The sequence below is a fragment of the Lissotriton helveticus genome, chromosome 2_1 (genome assembly GCF_964261635.1).
Source record: "Lissotriton helveticus chromosome 2_1, aLisHel1.1, whole genome shotgun sequence".
NCBI lineage: Eukaryota > Metazoa > Chordata > Amphibia > Caudata > Salamandridae > Lissotriton > Lissotriton helveticus.
In genome coordinates this window covers 1,414,888,761-1,414,912,255 of record NC_136059.1, presented here as the reverse complement: position 1 = coordinate 1,414,912,255, position 23,495 = coordinate 1,414,888,761, and the positions used below count along the sequence as shown (strand labels likewise).

General features: G+C 46.3%; 1 protein-coding gene across 1 annotated transcript in view; it reads right to left on the bottom strand.

Moving 5' to 3' along the window:
• Positions 1-5,685, bottom strand: part of IQCN (IQ motif containing N) — a 217,308-nt gene extending 211,623 nt beyond the window's left edge. Inside the window, exon 1 of the mRNA XM_078677530.1 lies at positions 5,327-5,685. The gene's annotated coding sequence lies outside the window, so the exon portion shown is untranslated. The remainder of the gene's footprint in view (positions 1-5,326) is intronic.
• Positions 5,686-23,495: the final 17,810 nt, after the last annotated feature.

The window sequence follows — 23,495 nt, the reverse complement described above, 5'->3', positions numbered from 1 at the left end:
AATCCCAGTAGGTATGGCTCTGCCATCTGGGTGGTTTTTATCATGACAAAGGGACATACACTAGGCTTTATGAGATCCTTTTCTTCCCTTGTCATGGGCCGCTGCACATAAAAGGCCACCATTATTTATTATTATTTATTTTGCGATTTCTAAAAGCGCCTGGTGACCCGTAGGCATCCCCGCGCTGTAAATCTATGTGGACCAGGAGAGGGGGGAGGAGGGAAATGGACTATTTGGGAAACAGGAAGGTTTTAAGTTTTTTTCGGAATAGAGCGTGACAGGATTCCAGGCGTAGACTGCGTGGAAGAGAATTCCATCCTGTGGAAGCTTTGACCGAGAAGCGGCGACCACCGGTACGAGCCTTCTTGAATTTTGGTACAATGGCCAGATGTTCGGCGTCAGAGCGAAGGAGTCTGGGGGCTTTGTAGGGGATAACCATGTCTTTCAGAGCGGCCGGACCAACCCCATTGATGAGCTTATGGGTGGTGCACAAGGCTTTAAACTCTACTCTCTGGAGGACAGGGAGCCAATGTAGGGCCTTTAGAGCCGGCTTGGCTGAGGCTCTGGTGGGAGGTTCATAATGAGCCTAGCCGCCGCATTTTGGGTGCGTTGGAGTTTAGCCAGGGTGAATTCCGGTGCCCCAAGATAGATGGCGTTACTGTAGTCAAGCCTGGCTAAGATGAGCCCCTGGACCAGTAGTTTCCTGGATGGGAGAGGGAGAAGAGGGAGGATCTTGCGAACAGATCGCAAGAGACCGAAACAGGTGCCAGCTGTTTTGACAGCCTGAGTCCTCATGGTGAGGTCAGGTTCCAACCATACTCCTAGTGTTTTGATCTCTTTTTTTGGTGTGGGAACTTCACCGAAGGCGTCCGGGCCAAACTGATGGAGGGATGGACGACCATTTATTGCCCAGGAGCATGATTTCGGTTTTTGCACCATTCAGCCTCAGGGAGGATTCACACATCCAGGTGTGGATGTCCTGGAGACAGTTCAGCAGGCTGTCTGGGTGGTTATCCAGGTGGGACAAGGAAACGACGAGTTGAGTGTCGTCAGCATAATTTATTATTTTTATCCCGTATGGGGTCACTACATCTTCTAGCGGGGCCATGTATACATTAAACAGGGTGGGACTAAGCGATGATCCCTGGGGAACTCCGTTCTTGAGTGATAGTGAGTCTGAACGTGAGTTACCGTCCCACACCTGAAAAGAGCGGCCGGAAAGAAAGGATTCAATCCATGCTAGTGCAGTTCCCACAATTCCTGCCCTGGCCAGGCGATGTAGAAGGACACGGTGGTCCACCGTATCAAAGGCGGCACTGAGATCCAGGAGGATCACTGCCACTGATCCTCCTGAATCCAGGATACACCTTGCCTCCTCGATGACGGAGAGGAGGGCAGTGTCCGTGCCATGGCCGGGCCGGAATCCTGTAGAAGGTTAAAGTCTCTCTTGGTTGTCTGTTCCAGGTTGGTAAAGATCTCCTCTCCCCATGCTCGTTAAGCTCTCTTCGATGTACCTGACCCACGGCACACGTGAGGCACAATTGAGAGCCAAGAAGTCTTTTTAAAATGATTTAAGTTAACGTTGTCCCTTTATCGGCCCCGATTTTTAGCCAAAGAGATACAGGGTGATTAGCTATCAGGTCAGTTATATATGTCGTACCAAGCTCCTCATGTACAGTGAAAGAGGGAGCACCCTGAGGAAAGGATAAAAGCCATCCCAGGAACTTATTTTCTGTGATTTGAAGGTCATCAGTGTTAGTGTACCCCCAAATTTCACTGCCATATAGTGCCTTGGAAAGACAGTTAGCGCTTTAAATATTTAATAAGGCTCCCACTGGTCTTTTTCCCAATCTAGAAGCAAAGTTGAATATGGCTGCGGATCATTTTTCTCACGGGTAAGGTGAGGCCCCCATTTTATTTTATCAGCTATCAAAACCCCCAAGTATTAAAAGACACTCAACCTTGGGATGGTGGTGGGCCCTACCTTTAAGGTGTACGGCCTATTAGGGTGGCCCCCTATTTGCCTGATAAAGGACATAGAATTGTTGACCTTGAGGTCCTGCTCCCCATGAAATGGACGAAAGCGTTTAGGAGCATTTGTAACCCCCTTTCAGCCCTAGCCATCAATATGGTGTTGTCTGCATACAGCAAAACTGGAAGGCCATGTCATCCTACCTGTGGAAAGTCTGCCATGGACTCCAGGTCAGTCGTCTCCAGGTCATTAAAATATTTGTTAAATAAAAAGGGAGCCAAGATGCTACCTTGTCGTACCACTCTCCTGATAGACCTTGATGTCACCCAAGTATCACACAGCTGCCCTTGTGTCTTGGTGGAGTTCTTGTAAGAAGAGGACTATATCTCTGTCCACCCCAAGGAAAACAGGGTCTGCCACAACCTGCATCTATTCACGCAAGCAAATGCGGAAGGTATGTCCATGAAGTCCAGAAAGATGGTGCCAGTGCGAGCAACTGTATACTTGTTCATTATCAGGAAAAGGTTCAGGCATTTCTTTATTGTTGAGCGACCGGGACGGAACCCATATTAGACATCTGACAAGATGTTGTTCTCTAAATTCCAGTTGGATAACCTATCTAGCAAAATTTGGACGACCACTTTGACCACAGAGTCCAACAGGGAGATGGGCCTGTAGCAATGTGTATTCTCTCTGTTCCCATTTTTAAAAATGGGGCAATGGGAGAGTTGGCTCATGAGACCGGGGAGCCAGACCTAACAGCTGTGCTGATGACAGAGGTAAGCGCAGAACTCTGTATTGGACATATAGAGGTCGGCAGAATTCCATCAGTTCCAGGGGCCTTGTTACGCGTCATACCAGCTATTCACCGCCTCACTTCTCCCTTCGAAACGGTCAGTGCAGACTTTTCATTATCACCCCTGCCGGGTAAGCTCTGGTCCCGTGGTGCCCCCGAACATACACTCAAAGTGGCTTTTACCCAGTCGTCCTCCGTAATGTGCGCATCAAGAGCACTTGCTGACTCTATACCAAGATTGGGCTATTGACTTAAGCGTTATTATTGGGATTGGATTGATACCCTAGAGCTCAGCATGCCAATTATGGGGAGGTTGACAGAGGAGTTCCTTATGTTCAAGCAAACTAGAAGCCTTAGAGCCCTAGCTAGACTTGATCCAGGTCCCACTAGATGGGACTCTGTATATTCAGTTTAGGTCTGGCACGCTCCCTGCTAATACCCTAATGGCAAAGAGGAACACAACTCATTTCTTGTTTGCTTGCCCTGCTTACACCAAAGCAAGGATCAACTGGTTAAAACCAATATACAGTGACATGGGCACCCGCGATCACTGGTTTGCTCTGCACATTTTAAAATCTCACCCCAGTGTTTTATTCTCATGTGGAGAGACCAAGTTTTTAGGTCTAGGTTGGTTAGTTAGAATCAAAGCCCTACGTCGTGTGGCTTCAATTTAGGCAATTGTGACTCTAGCGGCAGTTAAAAAAGCTGTGTTACATAATATGTGCTAATACCACAGATCACATTGGGTTGCTCTATAATTTTTGAATACCGCTTATGATGGATATAGTACTAGTACTTTATGTACTGATTACTGTGATGGACTATGCCCCTTTTATTTCTCCTTTTTAGGTCTCGCCTAGAGACACAGCGCATGTACTGCTCACTTTGGCGGGTACATCTTTGTCGTTTTTTCATCGGAAAGGGGACAGGAGATGTGCACGTGTCAGGACAGGTGATGTGCACGCAGCGTTTCAACCCATCGCGCGCTTGGCTTTCACTTTCCCTCGCTCCCTCAGCGTTTTAGCACAGTGGCATATGGCGTGCTTTCACTTTCCCTCCCCCCACACACACAGAATGGAATGAGGCACACGCACCCTCGCTCTCGCTCTGACCTGCGGTGTCACTTTCCAGCTAATAAATGGATCAGTTGACGGCTCTCATCAACAGTCAGTGGTATGCCATGTCTCTGGCATGCATGTGTACAATAAATATAACGAATTAGAAACTCAGCCGCAGCGCACATACACTTTGCACCATGTTGTCTTAGGACAAACCACTGAGCGCAATCAACTCACTGCTAGAAGTTGGTACTGCAGACAGACACAGCGGCTAGTTTGAATGTAAAGTGTTAGTGATCTGAAGCCTGCAACATCACCCTGCTCTTCCATGGAATTGAAAACATCTTGAGAAACCACTCTCTGCCAGGGCAAGAGGTAAGACCCGCAAGCAGGCAGATTTAATCCCTGGTGCAAGGCAGCACATAATAGCAAAGTTTGTTTACAGCAAGGTGTTCTTTTTAATACCAGGTAGAGCTGCCAAGTATTAATCTGCAGGCAGTGCGCAAAGGCACAGTTCTAGGTCTGCATCACTCAATGGCTTTGCAAACCAATATGTCCTATGTCTTCATTTAAACATGCCTTTGCAATGCAATTGGTTTCGCATTTACGCAAGTTTAAGATATTGGCATTGTAAATGACATTGACTTTTATTTAGGTTTTAAAAACGAAAACAACAATAAAAGGCATTGTTATTTGCAATGTCAATAGCTCAAACTTGCGTAAATGCTTGACATATTGCATTGCAAATGCTTGTTTGTATTCTATTGAGCACCTGGGGTGGAAGGGACTTAACAAGAGGGCCTGGCCACTTGCTGGGCTAATAGAGCGAGGGCACAGCTGATTTACCAAAGAACGAGAGAGCTGCCAAGCAACCAGCTCAATTTCCTTATCAAGGACCCCCACTGCTCTCTGCAGAAAGCAGTTCCTAGTTGAAATTACTAGAGCTGCATGAATTGTTGCCACAGTCTTGTGTTTCCTCATAAGGCCTGACTAGGTAGAGAATGTATCTTTGGACTGGCAGGGCAGCGTATCAACGTAACAACACGGTAGGGGCCTCTGAGATACGATGTGGTACAAAAGGGGGTGGTAATGGACGGAGCATCTGAATCAATCAAACACTCACACCCAGTCAAAAGATCTGGGTTTAATCCATTACCGTTCTTTAGCCCACTCTGCCACCCCAGTTCAGACATGGCTATATGCAAATCCGTCTGACCCTGTGCCTCATGGGAACAGTCCAGCCCGAACTGCCAAGCCATGCCTTCCCTGGACCGGAAACATGCTTCCGAGGACCGGTTTCTGGCATATAAATTGTCTGAGATACGATGTGTCACAATTTATCTGGGTCCTCCCCTGGAGAGTTAAGGGTTGATGCAGCGAGAAAATAGTCAGAACATGCTAAAAATCCAGATGCGGAGAAATGGGGAGATGCAAGCCTCTTTAACCCCCTTCTTTCTTCGCTATGCAAGGTCCACAGTGTTAACGCCCAACCGGGCTTACCTTGTTCCAGTTGATGGGGGTCTGGTCTGGACAAATCCTCAAGTGCAACTGTGTCTCAACCCTCTGCTTGGTTATGGTGTGGAACCAAGAGGGGTGCCCAGCCGCCTCCGGGTGTGGCAGGGCCCTCCCTTGGCCCAGGCTTTGCCCAGGTGCGGCTCGCGCCCATCCCGCACCGAGGGAGGCAGACAGCACTTAGGAGCCAGCAACAGGGGATTCCCCCTGGCTCCTCCTTGTTCCAATGGAGTTCTGGGACACTGAGTCCCTCATGGCAGCAAGCAGATTCTAGATGTCCTCCGCTGCGGGAGGCAGACAGCGCTTAAGAGCACGCGGAGCAGGCATCCCCCTGGCTCCTCCTTGCTCCAATGGAGTAGTGGGACACTGCGTCCCCTCACGGCAGTGAACAGGTTCTAGATTTCCCGTACCAGGGAAGGCAGAAAGCGCTTTAGAGCGCGCGGCGTGGGCGTCCCCAGGCTCCTCCTTTTTCCAATGGAGTTCTGGGACACTGAGTCCCCTCATGGCAGCAAACAGGTTCTAGATTTTGTTGAACATGCATATTGATGCATACATGCATTTAAGTCATCACACTGCTGCAGCTTTTTATGTGGTGTTTGCCAATGCTGTTTCCCAATGGGAAACAATATCTTTCTTTCTTTTTGCTAATACAGAACTGTATAGGCGAAAAGATTTGCCACCAAAAGTTAATGTAAAGGCATTATTAAAAGGCAAGGCATATGTGCTTTGCCAACTTTAGCTCACTATAACTTTTCGGCTGTCACTTAAAATTAAAAAGAAGACAGCATAATATCAATTATCCAGTCGTGACAAAAAAAATCACATCCCTACATTTCTGCTAGCTGTTTAGTTTTGTTCTCGTCTAACTGAAATGTTCTGGTAGCCACATTTTAGAGTCATTCTGTGTAGTAAGTTTGTCCACCATCTTCAGGGACCGTGGTGAGACGATTTTGCCTCATAGGTTTTACGATTTCTCTTACCTCTGAATACATATTTAGCTCTACTGTGACAGAGTTTAGAAAAAAACCTTTATAACCTTCTGGAAATTAGATAGTGGTAAATGGCCATGCACACAATTGAGATTGGAATGATAAAGAAGAGCACAAAAACTGATACTTGCGTTAGTCCACATTTTTAACAGTAAGGTGTTGATTACACTCAGAAACACACATTTGCCTTGTACGAATATAATTTGTAAATGGTACTGGCCACTGGATAATCAAGTTGGGCTCTTAATGATTAGTATACTGTGGGGATGTGTACCAGAATAAGGAACCAGGTATAAAAAGTGTGAGGGAAAAATTAAATAAATTACGGCTGACATGATTTAAAATAAGGCTGTCAGAAGGTTTTCAAGAGATAGAGAGTAAAGTTTGATTTAAATATTGATTTTAGTTCGCATGGCCAGGCTTCAGTCGAAATATGTAGAACGAAGTCAGCCTGGCATTCGTATAGCAGTGAGAAAGAAAATGTGCTTTTTTACAATTGCATGGGTGTGTTTCCTACGTTCATGTTTCTGTTCTTCGTCTTTCCATTTTCAGAAAATAAGTGAGGTAGAATTAATTTCATGGTCTTTTTTCCGTGTTGAGCTGAACTGAATTAATTTGTGTTACTCGAGGAAGAAGCCATGAGCAGAATGTTCATGTAGTTTCAACAAAATCAAGGCTCTTTGACAGATTCTGCTCTAAGAAGTTTAACTGTCTATTGTTTTTATTTGCTGCACAAATGTCATGTTCTTTCCTTCATTTTATATGTATGCCTTATTATAATTATACAAGAAAGTAGGTGTTCCTAAATGTTTATTTTTTTATATCTCATATTTTCATGAAATGCTATTGATTTATATTAAGAAACTTTATTAGTATAGCCCTATGAGGTATGATCTTGTCATGTCGACAGTGTGGGTTTCACTGCATGAAACCAATACAATGTGCCAGGGGCGGCCTTAGGCATTTGCAAGCTTTGCACCTGCACAGGGCCGCCAAACCCCAGGGGCCGCCACACCATTATATATCCTTATTTTAATATTCCTCTGAGGATGGATACATATTAGCGTGGCGGCTCCTGTCAGGGATTTGGCGGCCTCCGGCTCTGTTCCAATTCCAAACACCCTGACCCCCCCTCTTCACTGGCCTCCGCGCCTGCGTTCCTCCGGGGCCCCTACCTACGCACCCTGCCAGGGCCGCCATGAGCCTAGAGCCGGCCCCTGAATGTGCCCATTTTTGGAGGTGTTGCAGACCTTTGCTTACTTTTTTGAAGGCATACTCCATGTTGGACTGCCTGTTCATTTATAATTTTCTTGCCTTTAAAACTGAGCAGTGTATATGTCATTCTGCTTGATTTATACTTCGATTTTCCTTGACTTTTGGATTGAGCAGATTTATGTTCGTCATCTTGCTGAACAATATACTTCTATTCTGGCTATTTACTTGCTTTGTATGTAGCTCTTATGATGTTTCCTCTCTCATATGCATTATTTGATGCATCACTGATTTGAATTTAACAAACGACTATTCCCTTTCTATAATTGCTCTTAAATTTTAATAAATCTTTATGACTTTGAATTGGAATTTTGTCCTGGGAAGGTTTCCTTTAAGTGGACTATTGCCGGTGTACCGGTTAATGTTTTCAGGAGTTGAATTACATGAGTATTAATAGGGCCTGCATTAGTATTAATGAGTTGTCTGCTTACTCTGAGCAAGACAGGAGTGCGTTGTCTTGCAAGATGTACGATGTCCTATGAAATCCCTAATAGTCTAGTTGTGTATGAGAATTAATCCTGAGTAGTAGTGTTATTCTGTGCATAAGGCTAGACATACTGATTCAAGGGGTAGGTTGCCCCTGGTCCAGAGCCTATTATGGTGTGATTGGAAGCAGTCATGGTGCTGTACCGTTGAAGTAGTATGTTTGATTTTCCATTGTATCTCGGTAGGCAGACAAAGGTTTATTGATTTTGGTTATTAACATTACATCTTGTGTTTCAGATCTTGCTTTGAAATCCTTTTGCGATTGGCAGTATTAGTATTAAGCGTGTTGTGAAGCTAGGTTGAGATTGCAATGAGTGGTCTTTTGAATACATCCATGATTCCTACCTGTGGTGGAAAGACCCCACCCCCGGTTGGATGCTCCTTAACTCAAGTATGCACACCTGCCTGTGGCCTAAAGAATGAATCAAATTACTGATGACAATAAAAAATGAGAGTTTCCTGTGAATAGTACATTTGAAGTGAAAAAGAAGTATCATTTGATGAGTGTCATGTTTGAGATGAAGTCATAACTATGGGTGTCCGCAGAAATTTTTCCAGGGGGGGGCAACATTTTACTTCATCACCATCCTCCGACATGATTAAGCACAAGTATCACAAACACACAATGTACCTCCTCTCAAGTTTTGCCTAACCAACTGAAACCGTGACCCCTAATACATAGCATAGCATTCCTCTAGGTACGTATATTTCACAGAGCCCGAGATGTGCTTTAACAAAAATAGGCATCTTCCCCAATTAAATTAACGATTTATCATACCGACACTTTGAGGATACCAAAAATAAGCAAAACATGCTGAAATCTGATTGCTAATTTAAGCAACATTTTGTATCTTAAAGGTGTAAACCAACTCCAAAAAGCAAGAGCGTCAATGTCCATTGCTTAAATCCTTACAAAACATAAGGAGTATGTTTTTAAAAGACCACATTCATGAACATAAAGCTGCAGTACACATTTCATAAATTAATATAATGAAAACAGTTGATAAGGATCACATTTTTTCTCTCTCTAGTTCTGCCACTCTTACATTGCTCTTGGCCCTAATACCTCCATGCTCTACTCTTTACCTCTCATCTTCCCACCTTTCCTCTCATAATTGCTTGCTGATTCTGCCTCTCTTACATTCACATCTCTCTTCCCTGCCCTACTCTTCACCTCTCAACTCTCCACCCAGTCTTTATATTCTCTGTTGGTTATGTCATCCTAAATACAGCTATGCCTTTTCCTTCTCCCCTTTCCTTTTATCTTCTCTTGCTGTTCTTGCCTCATTACATACACCTCTCCCCTTCCGCCTTCCCTCTCCTCTTACTGATGCTGCCCTTCTCACATCAAACTCTACCTCCCTGATCTAATCTTCATCTCTACTCTCTCACCAAACCTTTAACGTTCTCTTGCTGGTTCTGCACATCTTACATCCACTTTCTCCTCGTTTTTCCCTCTTCATCCAACCTCTTAATATCATCCACTTCTCTCTCTTGCCACTCTGCTTATGTGCTCTTGCTGGTTATGTCTCTCTTATAGCCATGACTCCTATCCATGCACTACCTTCACTGCTCATCTCTCCCCCACCCTTATAACTTTTTTCACTGGCTCTGCCCCATTTACATCTTCTCTACATTTTTGTCCTCCTGAACACTCTATTAGTTTCTCACTGATTTTGCCACTTACGCCACCTATTTCCATCCATCCTCTACTCTTATTCTCGTTTCTTCCTCAAACCTTATTTTGTGGATTGTGCCCTTTAACATCAAACTCTCTGCTTATCCCAACTTTGTTGCTTCTCTTTCTCATTATGTCCCTCTTATATCCACTTTTCTCCTCCATGATGTATGCCTCGTCTCTCCCCCTGCCTCTTACCTTTGTCACTGATTCTGGCCTTCTGCATCCACCTCTCAACATTTCCTCTCTATTCTCTGTGTAAGGTTTCTTGATTGTTCCGCCTCTCTTATATTTACATGTCCCATGCATGTACTGCCATTCACTTCTCATTTTTTCCTCCAGCCTCCTAGTGTTTTTGCTGGTCTACCCCCTTTACACCCACCTCTTCTCTTATACCTCCCTGCCTCTTACCTTGTCTCACTGTTTCTGCCTCTCTTATATCCGTGTCTCCCTTCCATGCACAACACTTCACTTTATCTCTACTACTGTCTCTTTCCTTTCTCAGTAATTCTGCCTCTATTACACTCACCTCTTACCTACCGACTGAACGTTTCAGCTCTCATCTCGTCACAGCCTCTAACGTTCTCTCACTGGTTCTATCTCTCTATATTCTACCTCGCCCTGCCTCTCTCCCCCTGCCTCTTACATTCTCTTGGTTGTCCTGCCCTCTTACATCCAACACTCACCATACCCTCTCCATGACACTTAAGTTCTCCTGATGGCTCAGCTTCTCTTATATCTACCTCTCCTATCCAAGCACATCCTTTCACCTTTCATCTTTCTCTCCAGCCTCAACTTTGTTCACTGGTTCTGCCCCCTTTATGTCCACCTCTCCCTTCCATGCTCAACTCTTCATGTTTTATTTCCTCTCACCTCTACCCTCAATTCACTGTTTCTGTCCCTCAAGCTTCCACCTCTGCCCTACATGTACTGCTATTTACCACTCTTCTCCCCGGCCTCTTACCTTGCTTCACCTCTTGTGCCAGGATGCAATACAGGCCCCTGCAGCACAGATGGGCCCACAACACTTCAGGAGGCCCCCAACCCATCACGGGGCTCCCAGTCAGCCCAGGGCCAATGAATATCTGTGAGATGTGGTAGACTCAGGGGCCCATTATCACATTATGCGAAGAGGGACCCCATCATTTTGGGTTACACCACTGCTCTTGTTTTATTTACAGCATTCTCTCCCCTTCTATCCTGCCGCTCTCCCCAAGCCTGTTACATTTCTTTTTTGCATGCTATTCCTTTTAACTAACCAAGACTCTTCCCTTCTCTCGTTGATTCTGCCATTACATGCACATCACTCCTTCCCCATCTCCCTTTCCTTAAGCGTCTTGTTCTATGTAGTTGTTTTGCCCCTTATGTTCAGATCTCACCTCTGCTGCTCTGTCATCACCCCCACCTATTACCTTCTTTTGTTTGTCTAGCCCCTTTTAGATGTGCCTCTCCCTTGATACTTCTATTAAAAGCAAAAGTGGACACCAGACCTCCTTAGATGTACCCAGGAACACAGGAATTCAGCATTTCAGATATGAACAAACATGATGCCGGAGAGTAGAGCAACCTTTTCAGATGTGTAAAACAAGTAATGGAGAGTGGCTTGAGGGGTTATAACTTGGGTGTATCTTGGAGGGTTTGTTGCACTCCTCTCCGGGTGGTAAGAATGGATGTGGGGTCACCCCTCCTTACCTCCTACCAACTCAATGTTGTCATCTCCACTATTATTTTACCGACCCAATTTTTCATTATTCCTTTTTTTATGTAAATTACATGAAAATAAAAAAACACAAAGGGGCTGATCTACAAGAAAGTGCTTCAGCGCGGCACCGCAAGCCCTTTGGCTGCCCCACGCTGCAGAACTTTCAAGGCACAGTAATGCGACATATCTACAATCATATGTCGCATTCCTGTGCTCTCTCCTGGACTGGCGCAGAAACAGCTGCCATGCGCGGCGCAGGCACCCTTGTTGCAAGGATGCCTACGACATGGGGAGTTTGCTTTTGTGAAGGAAGGGCCCCTTCCTGCACAAAAGCAATCACTGCAGGCATTTTCCTCTTTCAATGTGTGCTGTAGAATGCAGCACACATTGAAAGAGGAAAAGACAAGGAGAAATGAAAAAATGTCTCCTCTATTCTCTTGGCTCCACCACCCGTTTGGTGGCGCAGCACACTGACGCATTTGCAGGTTTACGATTTCTCGTAAATCTGGAAATGCATCAGTGGACATAGGTGTTGCGTGGGAACACCCACAGCAACACCCATGTCCCGCCCCTAACACGCAAAGTGTTGCATGAACAGGGGCAATATTTACAAGCACAGGTTAAGTCACGCAGGGTGACTTTACCTGTGCTTGCAAATATCCCTTAGCAGGCTGCGCCACCGGTGTGTCACGCAACGTGATGCACCGGCGGCGCATGGGGCTTGTAGATAGATGTATGATGCTACATCGCAAACGTTTTCATCACAAACATTCACATCGCCGTCTTTACATCGCACACACATTCACAACGCACACTGTCACAACGCAACCCATTACTTCGCTCCATCATTGAAATGCATACAAAACACAATCACTACGCACACAAACACCCCGCATGCTTAAACTTTGCATTTTTTTCCTGAAATAACACACACCACCCCTAGCATGATCACACCACTCCGGAGTGGCGGTGGCCCTGGTGCTGGTCGCGACCAGTGGAGAGCCCCTAAGGAACCCTTGCGCGGAACTACCAGGTCCCGGAGGAGGCCCTGTGACCCTGCTGGCAAGAAGAGTATGCAGCGAGGTGTTTTGGGCCTGGGTCCGCCGTGGCGCAGGGCCCGGATCACACTCACTCAAGACGGGCCAGCTCCAGAAGCTTCTACAGCTCATTTTTCAGTGCAGTACTCCCGGAGTGTCCTGGTTAATCTACACACCACACAGTGTCCCCCTCATTGGCTTGATTATGCATGCATGGTGGCACTTCAGTGGTAGGGAGCCTTTTTATTCTGCTCTGTGGTGGGTTTCAACTGTGACCTTGAGATCAGTGTAGTTTACATCGGCGTCACTCAGCTGCCTCACTATCACCCAGTTGGCGTCTGCGACACGTGCACTTGCGCCCAGGTGCGCTGGCTACTGACAACGAGTAGTGAAGTTGAACAATTGTCCCCTGGCTCACTTTAATGACAGGAAGGGTCTTTCTCCCACATTCACAAGTATCACGTTGTGGTTTCTCTTTTAAGACTAATATAATACCAGCTAGATGCCAGCAGACTCGACAACATCAAGTAATACTTGATGGTTGCAACCAGCCTGAAGTTGCCATCCATTGCAGAAGCACAAAAGAGCCAGCCACGGTGGCAGGATTATCAACTCTTCCGGGAAAATAACATTTTGCCCTTGGAGCGCTCCCCCAACACTAATTTTACAATGCCAATTCCTATCCTTTTCTTTTGATTTGGAGCCACGGTCTGGTTGTTGTCTGAAGCATCAGCTGTACCCTGCCTTATGGAAATACTGGGGCCAGTCAAGGCAAAACTACAGACCTCTGGTTTATGTAGAGGTCCAGAAACAATGGTACAGTATAGGAACTATTCTGGGCATTTCAGTAGCCAGAGAACATCTACCGCGCCCCTGAATCAAAAATTGTTTTAGATTCCATCATAGCTTTGTTTCAGTGTAAATGTTCACCCACTTGCGATGTGATGGCGATGGTTCACACACTTGCGTTGTGTAAATAGTTTCTGCCCAATGCATTTTGGGCCCTTCTGGCCCTTCTTCGGGGGCTATATCTCAATCCTGTTGGTGCTCATTCAATTGGAATCGCTGCAAAGTGCATTACTTTGAACCCGATGCGAAACGAGAACCTCTCAACAGTTTCACAACACTTCTTTACGACTACACCAGCTGCTCCACTACCGAAAGTTTTCTGTGATAATAACAGATTAAATGATGTTATCTAGAGTGACTATGTCCATGAGATGTTTTGTTAATCAAATGCACAGATAAGAGTTTTACAAGGAAAAAGTTTGTATTGTAATTAAGTTGTGTTATGTGTAAAACCGCGATGTTTAAATGGTAACATTGTTATGCGATGCGATGCGATGCGATGGCGATGGTTCACACACTTGCGTAGTGTAAATGGTAAATTATCATGCGCGGTCGAAAAACGATGCATGGAGATGTAACAGCATGGCGATGCAATGTGATGCGATGTAACGGTTGCTCCCGTGATGTTGTCTCATTGTTGTAATGGGTTTTTGCCCTTGTAGATCTGCCCCCAAGTGCTTATATTCAACTGATGTTACTATTTATTTTAACTCTATTTCTCTATTTATGTTTCTTTTGGATGCACATGCTTGTTTGAAAAAAAACCAAGAAAACAGTTACAAAAAAAAAGAAAAAATAGCCTCTCTCTCCATTTTCTGCTCTTCTCATTTTCCCTTCACTGAAACTGGGCAGTGCTGATTGTGACACTAAGGTCACTCGTTTTTTTTTTGTTGTGAGCCCTGCAGGATGCTCTGCCTTTCATTAATGCAGGGGCAGGGCTCACTTCACACCTCACACCAGTTCAAGCATCTGCAATTATCATGCAGATGCAGTGCTTAGGAGAAGAGAGAGTTGCTGATCTCCACCACAAAACCAGCCCTGCCCAGTCTGCAACAGCTGAAAAGAATCTGGGGGTCATATTACACTTTCAGCCCATGGCAGCATGGCCCAAGAGAGGGGGGCCCGCCTCGGGCCTTGCAGCTGCACCTCGACTGAACACCCCAAGGGAGGGCGCTGCCCACCGGACGGACTTGTGATCGGGGGGGGGGGGGCAAGCACCCCTCCTTGCCTCCCCCCTGCGGACGCCCATGGTCATAACAGAGTCTTGTGTAAAAAACAAGGACCCCCTGGGTAATGCTATAATAGACTCCTAGGGCAGGGTGAGAACCTGTGTGCAATATTTCCTAGGCAGTCAAGAGGCTTCTGGATAAAATAAACAAGTGAAGGACCCAAATCAAGGACAATTAATTAGCTGAAGACTGATCTAAAATCATCAAATTTTAATAAAAATTACACATATAGTTAATATAAAAACAGGCCACCTATGGTGGTGCAATAATAATAGACACAAAAATAACACAATAATTAAAATTACAAACAGAAATTACATAGGAATACAAAATACAATATAAAATTATGCCAGGACCACCATTAGTGAACGGGTCTGACCGAAATAACAATGCATTACTCGACGCGCGTTTCGGCGATTTAACGCCTTCTTCAGGAGCCAAAAAGCAATTTAATAAGGACCAGGGATTAGCTCAGGCAATGCTCGTAAATAAAAAAATGATGTGTCGAATTGGATCTGATATGAATACACGTAGACTGCGGTGCTGCAGTACTAAGTCGATTATGTTGTCTGGTAATGTAAGGACTGTCATGGAAGGAGTAGTGAATTATCATCCAGTATCATTTTTAAACCGATACTGGTGCTACACACTCCATGGTTCAGATGGTGGAGGTGCCTATCCGAACCTTCTCGGGAAAAGAAATACAAGTTTTAAGCCTTTGAAATAAAGAGGTGACTAAAAAGTTCTCAGCTAATGTCCTGGGGAAAATTGGTTAAACTATAAATAAACATGAATGTAAAGTTAGTGAGGCTAGTCCAGTGAGTTTGTTGGGCCATGATCTCTTGTTTAAACTGAACTGGGTGATTTACTGTTCAACTGATTGTGTTGGCATTCGAAACAGAAAATATCACAAGAAACAAAGGTTAAAATTCAGAAGAACTACTTCCATATTTAAGACATACTGTAAATAAGGTGGTTTAGGATTGCACAGGAATTTTTGGGGAGTTGATTAAAAATGCAAAGCCTATACAGATTACTATAAAACCGAACGCAGTGTGTCGATGTACTCCTCAATACAGGCTTACTCTTGAAGCAGAGGAGGGGATTTCACCCGATATTGATAAAATGACTGAGCAGGGCATTTTAAAAGAGGTGCTCGGAGTCTATGTAACACTCTAATTAAACGAACATGAAAAATAACAAGCTGAAAATGGTGCATAGTACAATACCTATGCAAAATGATTGATCCCATGTTGTTCCGTAGTACTGAATGTGGCAGTAATTCTATGTCAGAGTCCTGCAGAAGCTGAGTGGTTCACTATCCTACTCTATTGTCAAGCATTTTCCTTGATACCTCATGTGGATAGTCAGTATCTTTTTGCATTCAGATTCCGAATAGAGTCCTCATTTGGCGTAGGATTCCACCAAACGAGGACTCTGTTTACAGAGAGTCTGTCAGTCTCTTTTATCTAATGCTGAAGAAGGATTTGGGAAGTTTAAATATGCCCTGTAATTTAGTGCTGGTACAATGTATTGATGAGGATCACCTTGTGTTTGGAAGACTGTCGTCGTTGGAGCCTATCGCGCATTTGAAACCTAGAGCGCTTTTCCTCCTTTTCAGCGCTTCCTCCTTTGCAGCGCTACTGCTGGCCGGACCCGCTTCGCGGGTCCCGCTGCGCGGTGTACTTGTATGCTGAGGACATTTGGGAGAAGGTAGTTCCTGAACAGGGCTGCAAGCGCGTCTGCAGCAGGACTCCAGTTCCCAAGAGTCCCTGCTGCTGACCTGCACCTAATTACCACCTGGTGCCGCTCTCCCTGTTGGCAACGCCCCCCTCCCCTGCTTTAAAGGAACTTGGACACAAACCTCTGTGGGATCACCTTGTGTTTGGAAGACTGTCGTCGTTGGAGCCTATCGCGCATTTGAAACCTAGAGCGCTTTTCCTCCTTTTCAGCGCTTCCTCCTTTGCAGCGCTACTGCTGGCCGGACCGCATTCGCGGGTCCCGCTGCGCGATGTACTTGTATGCTGAGGACATTTGGGAGAAGGTAGTTCCTGAACAGGGCTGCGAGCGCGTCTGCAGCAGGACTCCAGTTCCCAAGAGTCCCTGCTGCTGACCTGCACCTAATTACCACCTGGTGCCGCTCTCCCTGTTGGCAACGCCCCCCTCCCCTGCTTTAAAGGAACTTGGACACAAACCTCTGTGGGATCACCTTGTGTTTGGAAGACTGTCGTCGTTGGAGCCTATCGCGCATTTGAAACCTAGAGTGCTTTTCCTCCTTTTCAGCGCTTCCTCCTTTGCAGCGCTACTGCTGGCCGGACCCGCTTCGCGGGTCCCGCTGCGCGGTGTACTTGTATGCTGAGGACATTTGGGAGAAGGTAGTTCCTGAACAGGGCTGCGAGCGCGTCTGCAGCAGGACTCCAGTTCCCAAGAGTCCCTGCTGCTGACCTGCACCTAATTACCACCTGGTGCCGCTCTCCCTGTTGGCACCGCCCCCCTCCCCTGCTTTAAAGGAACTTGGACACAAACCTCTGTGGGATCACCTTGTGTTTGGAAGACTGTCGTCGTTGGAGCCTATCGCGCATTTGAAACCTAGAGCGCTTTTCCTCCTTTTCAGCGCTTCCTCCTTTGCCGCACTACTGCTGGCCGGACCCGCTTCGCGGGTCCCGCTGCGCGGTGTACTTGTATGCTGAGGACATTTGGGAGAAGGTAGTTCCTGAACAGGGCTGCGAGCGCGTCTGCAGCAGGACTCCAGTTCCCAAGAGTCCCTGCTGCTGACCTGCACCTAATTACCACCTGGTGCCGCTCTCCCTGTTGGCAACGCCCCCCTCCCCTGCTTTAAAGGAACTTGGACACAAACCTCTGTGGGATCACCTTGTGTTTGGAAGACTGTCGTCGTTGGAGCCTATCGCGCATTTGAAACCTAGAGCGCTTTTCCTCCTTTTCAGCGCTCCCTCCTTTGCAGCGCTACTGCTGGCCGGACCGCATTCGCGGGTCCCGCTGCGCGATGTATATGTATGGTGAGGACATTTGGGAGAAGGTAGCTCCTGAACAGGGCTGCGAGCGCGTCTGCAGCAAGACTCCAGTTCCCAAGAGTCCCTGCTGCTGACCTGCACCTAATTACCACCTGGTGCCGCTCTCCCTGTTGGCAACGCCCCCCTCCCCTGCTTTAAAGGAACTTGGACACAAACCTCTGTGGGATCACCTTGTGTTTGGAAGACTGTCGTCGTTGGAGCCTATCGCGCATTTGAAACCTAGAGTGCTTTTCCTCCTTTTCAGCGCTTCCTCCTTTGCAGCGCTACTGCTGGCCGGACCCGCTTCGCGGGTCCCGCTGCACGGTGTACTTGTATGCTGAGGACATTTGGGAGAAGGTAGTTCCTGAACAGGGCTGCGAGCGCGTCTGCAGCAGGACTCCAGTTCCCAAGAGTCCCTGCTGCTGACCTGCACCTAATTACCACCTGGTGCCGCTCTCCCTGTTGGCACCGCCCCCCTCCCCTGCTTTAAAGGAACTTGGACACAAACCTCTGTGGGATCACCTTGTGTTTGGAAGACTGTCGTCGTTGGAGCCTATCGCGCATTTGAAACCTAGAGCGCTTTTCCTCCTTTTCAGCGCTTCCTCCTTTGCAGCGCTACTGCTGGCCGGACCCGCTTCGCGGGTCCCGCTGCGCGGTGTACTTGTATGCTGAGGACATTTGGGAGAAGGTAGTTCCTGAACAGGGCTGCGAGCGCGTCTGCAGCAGGACTCCAGTTCCCAAGAGTCCCTGCTGCTGACCTGCACCTAATTACCACCTGGTGCCGCTCTCCCTGTTGGCAACGCCCCCCTCCCCTGCTTTAAAGGAACTTGGACACAAACCTCTGTGGGATCACCTTGTGTTTGGAAGACTGTCGTCGTTGGAGCCTATCGCGCATTTGAAACCTAGAGCGCTTTTCCTCCTTTTCAGCGCTTCCTCCTTTGCAGCGCTACTGCTGGCCGGACCGCATTCGCGGGTCCCGCTGCGCGATGTACTTGTATGGTGAGGACATTTGGGAGAAGGTAGTTCCTGAACAGGGCTGCGAGCGCGTCTGCAGCAGGACTCCAGTTCCCAAGAGTCCCTGCTGCTGACCTGCACCTAATTACCACCTGGTGCCGCTCTCCCTGTTGGCAACGCCCCCCTCCCCTGCTTTAAAGGAACTTGGACACAAACCTCTGTGGGATCACCTTGTGTTTGGAAGACTGTCGTCGTTGGAGCCTATCGCGCATTTGAAACCTAGAGTGCTTTTCCTCCTTTTCAGCGCTTCCTCCTTTGCAGCGCTACTGCTGGCCGGACCCGCTTCGCGGGTCCCGCTGCGCGGTGTACTTGTATGCTGAGGACATTTGGGAGAAGGTAGTTCCTGAACAGGGCTGCGAGCGCGTCTGCAGCAGGACTCCAGTTCCCAAGAGTCCCTGCTGCTGACCTGCACCTAATTACCACCTGGTGCCGCTCTCCCTGTTGGCACCGCCCCCCTCCCCTGCTTTAAAGGAACTTGGACACAAACCTCTGTGGGATCACCTTGTGTTTGGAAGACTGTCGTCGTTGGAGCCTATCGCGCATTTGAAACCTAGAGCGCTTTTCCTCCTTTTCAGTGCTTCCTCCTTTGCAGCGCTACTGCTGGCCGGACCCGCTTCGCGGGTCCCGCTGCGCGGTGTACTTGTATGCTGAGGACATTTGGGAGAAGGTAGTTCCTGAACAGGGCTGCGAGCGCGTCTGCAGCAGGACTCCAGTTCCCAAGAGTCCCTGCTGCTGACCTGCACCTAATTACCACCTGGTGCCGCTCTCCCTGTTGGCAACGCCCCCCTCCCCTGCTTTAAAGGAACTTGGACACAAACCTCTGTGGGATCACCTTGTGTTTGGAAGACTGTCGTCGTTGGAGCCTATCGCGCATTTGAAACCTAGAGCGCTTTTCCTCCTTTTTAGCGCTTCCTCCTTTGCAGCGCTACTGCTGGCCGGACCGCATTCGCGGGTCCCGCTGCGCGGTGTACTTGTATGCTGAGGACATTTGGGAGAAGGTAGTTCCTGAACAGGGCTGCGAGCGCGTCTGCAGCAGGACTCCAGTTCCCAAGAGTCCCTGCTGCTGACCTGCACCTAATTACCACCTGGTGCCGCTCTCCCTGTTGGCAACGCCCCCTTTAGCCACCTCTCCCTAATTAACAGATCGTCATCACCGCAGCGCGGGAGCGCCGGGAGAAGCCCGGGACAAGGGCGGGACCGTCTGTGGCCGTCTGGGGCCGACGGAGGCTGGGCTGGGCCACCCCCCTTGGTCGACTTGGATACGGATATGGTGGTATCGTAACTGTGACTACAGACTGTTCACTTATATTACTCACTAAGACTGGCATTTTATAATTTGGGCCCTTAGCTCATCTTCATCATATAGCCTAAGGATATTTGTATATGGTGGTATCGTAACTGTGACTACAGACTGTTCACTTATATTACTCACTAAGACTGGCATTTTATAATTTGGGCCCTTAGCTCATCTTCATCATATAGCCTAAGGATATTTGTACGTCTATGTAGTTTATATATATTGTCCTACATCAAAGATGCCATCATCAGAATCGAATCCTTTACCCAGCTCTGTAGGGGTATCCATTCTTGGCCCATTAGATAAATACTTTGTTAGAGCTAAAAGCGAGGTGGACCGAGAGATTACGTTGGCAGAAAGACGGGCCGAACGTAGACACTCCATAGAATTACTTAAAAAACGACCACTTTTATTACCACAGAATGTTGATACATGTACAACACTAGACCCAGTTATCTGCAAAGAATCCGATGCCGAGTTATTTAGTACGGATAATATTCCCTTAATTTTTCAAGACATCCATATAGCACCTGATGATACCTTAGCTCCCTTTGAATCCAACACCATGGAGATTACTCAAACATCGAATTCTTTGATTGACCTAAGTACTCCCCTGCCCAGAGAAGTGGCACCCCTTCACAACATAAATGTACCCTCCCCTGTGTTTACTCCTTTAGTTTCAGATGCCTATTCGACCATTGTATCTGATAAAAAGCATAAAAAACCGCTACCCACAGGGATTAGAAGTGTCAATCGTTCTCCGCCTAGGAAACGGAGAAGAAAGGGAGGGGCAAGAAAGGGGGATAGATTTCCTCCCTTTATTACTAGTAATATATATCCCCCACACAAGAGAATCACAGATGTTGAGAAGGCTGATTTAGCGGACCACAAAAATGATCATTTGAAATCAGCCCCCAATTATGAAGGACTGTTGGAGGGCATTGAAAGTCTCCTTAAATCATTAATACTTCCTCTCATCGAAAGGCTCAAAAGGTTGGGGGAGGCTATGGATCAGATTAGGTCTGAAAAAAATTCAACATATCAACAGCCACTTAAAAACCCTAGCAAACTACAGATTGTAGGTAAACAGCAACCTACTAATCCCCATGGGCCACAGTCTGATACCATCCCAATTAATAAAACCTTAGTAGGTAATAAACGGAATGGTCTCGTGGCAACTAATATTGTCACAGCTGCCGAGAATATAAATAAGAAAAAAACTCACCCAGGTGAATCAAAAAGAGATCAAAAGACAAATGATCCTTCGCTTAAGGCTGTCAAAACGACTAGAACCAAATTTAGCAAGGTAGTTGATTTACCCCCGGAGTCAGCAAACTACGTTATTATTCTTACAGGTGTCCCGACTCTGCCAGGTGGAATTACTGAATACAACTCTAGCCTTAAAAACAAGGTCATCCACTGGCTGAGTAAAAATAGACCACTTCCATTGCATCTCAATGGAGACATTGTTTCTGTGAGACGCTGTAATTGGGTGGGTATTCGACCTAAACAGATTGAAGGGGACGTGATCATAGTCAATTTTAAAGATCATAGACTGGTAACACATATCAGCGACTGGTTCCCAGGGAGATGTGAGGGAGGCATATCCACGCGGAACCTGAGCTACTTTTACCCTGAAGCTCTGATGACGCAGCCTAATAAACCACCAACGAGGCCTGCGCGCCACCCGCCATTAATGCACAGATCTGACTTGCCATACAGACCCGATACATTTTGGAATCAGGCTACCCCTAGTTATCATAGTGAGTATGATACACCCTCCCATCTACATATGCCCACCAATTATCCATCACTGACTCGGAGACATGTACCAACTCACAGACAAAATCCTGTTCCAAACCTTGTTGCTCAAAGATATGACACCAAGTATGACAACCTTCTATCTCAACATACGGGTGTCAACTTACAACAACATATGGTTACTAACAAGTACCTCCATAATAACAATCCGAGGGAATACTGGGACATACCACTTGCAAATTTCTTCTACCCCTTGTCTAGTCTGGACGAAAATGAATGACTCCACGCTAGTCATGTTAAAACAGATGCATGTAATCCTGATCTAGTGAAGGAAAACATTGACAACTCAGGTAGCAATTTGACAAGGGAGGTGTGATGGTAATAGGGGTGATCTTGGCAGTGTCATTGAGGACAGCCTATTGGAGGACCCAAATGGGTCCCTTAAATGTCATGAAGGCTTTATAGGCAGGGAAGTCCTGGGATGTGGTTCAAAGGAAACTATCCAAGATAGTGTTCAAGTTACCAGCTGTGGTCCTGTTGAAAATCCTGATAAACAATGGTCCATTAACTTCTGGAATATAGCCGGTCTGCAGGCAAAATTAGAGAATCCAGATTGGAAGCTGTTTACAGAAAAAAGTGATGTAATTTGTTTACAAGAGACATGGGTAAAGAGTGAATACCATCTGAGTGGATTTAAAACTGTGTCGACTCCCGCTGTTAGTTCTACACATGGACGAGCGAAAGGGGGATTATGTACGTACATCTCGAATTGCCTAACTTACAAAAAAGTGCAAGTGCATTTTCAGACCTGCTTTTTCCATATTGTGGAGGTGCATTTTGGTGGCGTTGCTTCCATATTATTGGTTAACTTTTATAACAACATTCCTCCAGCTGATGTAGGGATGGTACTTAAAACCATGATTAATGAATTAGATGATATTATTAATGGCTCTAATAGATTGTACACGATAATATGGGGTGGGGATTTTAATTGTACTCTTTGTGATAGATCCGGAACAGGAACCTGTGGACTTACCTTGGAAAGAGACGTTAATTTATCTCATTTTGAGCACTCATTGTTGGGGAATGCGCTAAATGAGATTCTGTTTAAATATGATCTAGGGTTTGCAAATGAAATATGCCATAATAAGATCGTTTTTAATCCAACATTTAATGGCAGAGGACTGATGTCAACCATAGATTTCATACTTATTTCATCATGTTATAGGGATCGTATCATCAAATGTAACGTCTTGAATACTCCTTTGAGTGACCATTTCCCCATCAGGTTAGAACTTATGGACGTAGACCTAGCAGTGAATAACAGAGCAGCTGTTTTTTCTACGGACATAGACATGAATAGGCAAAATGGATATGCCATTAAATGGACTAGGGTGGTCCCTGAGGTTTTTCTCAGCAAACTTGTTAGTTCTTGTGGTGCAAACGTTGACGCTTGTCTGGATCCGGATTCTGAGGATGTTGAAATCTTAACAAACTTTAAAGTTATAATTGCAAGCATAAAAAAGGGGCTCTGGGTTAATTCTAAGGCAAATAAGAACCAAATGAAAAGTAGAGGCTGGTTTACACCGGCCTTCAGCAAGGCGCATAAAAAACTTAAGCTAGCCTTGCAACAGCAAGTTAGAAATCAACCCCTTATAAAGACCCTTCGCAAAGAATATAAGATGGCACTTAAAACCCAAAAATTGCTGTTAAAAAACAAAGCATGTTATAAAAGACAGGGTTTAACCCAAAATAAGTCACTGGGACCTGGGTAATTAAGTATTATAAACAGCGGGGTCCCAGACTAGGAAAGGTAATGTTTAAAGAGAAAT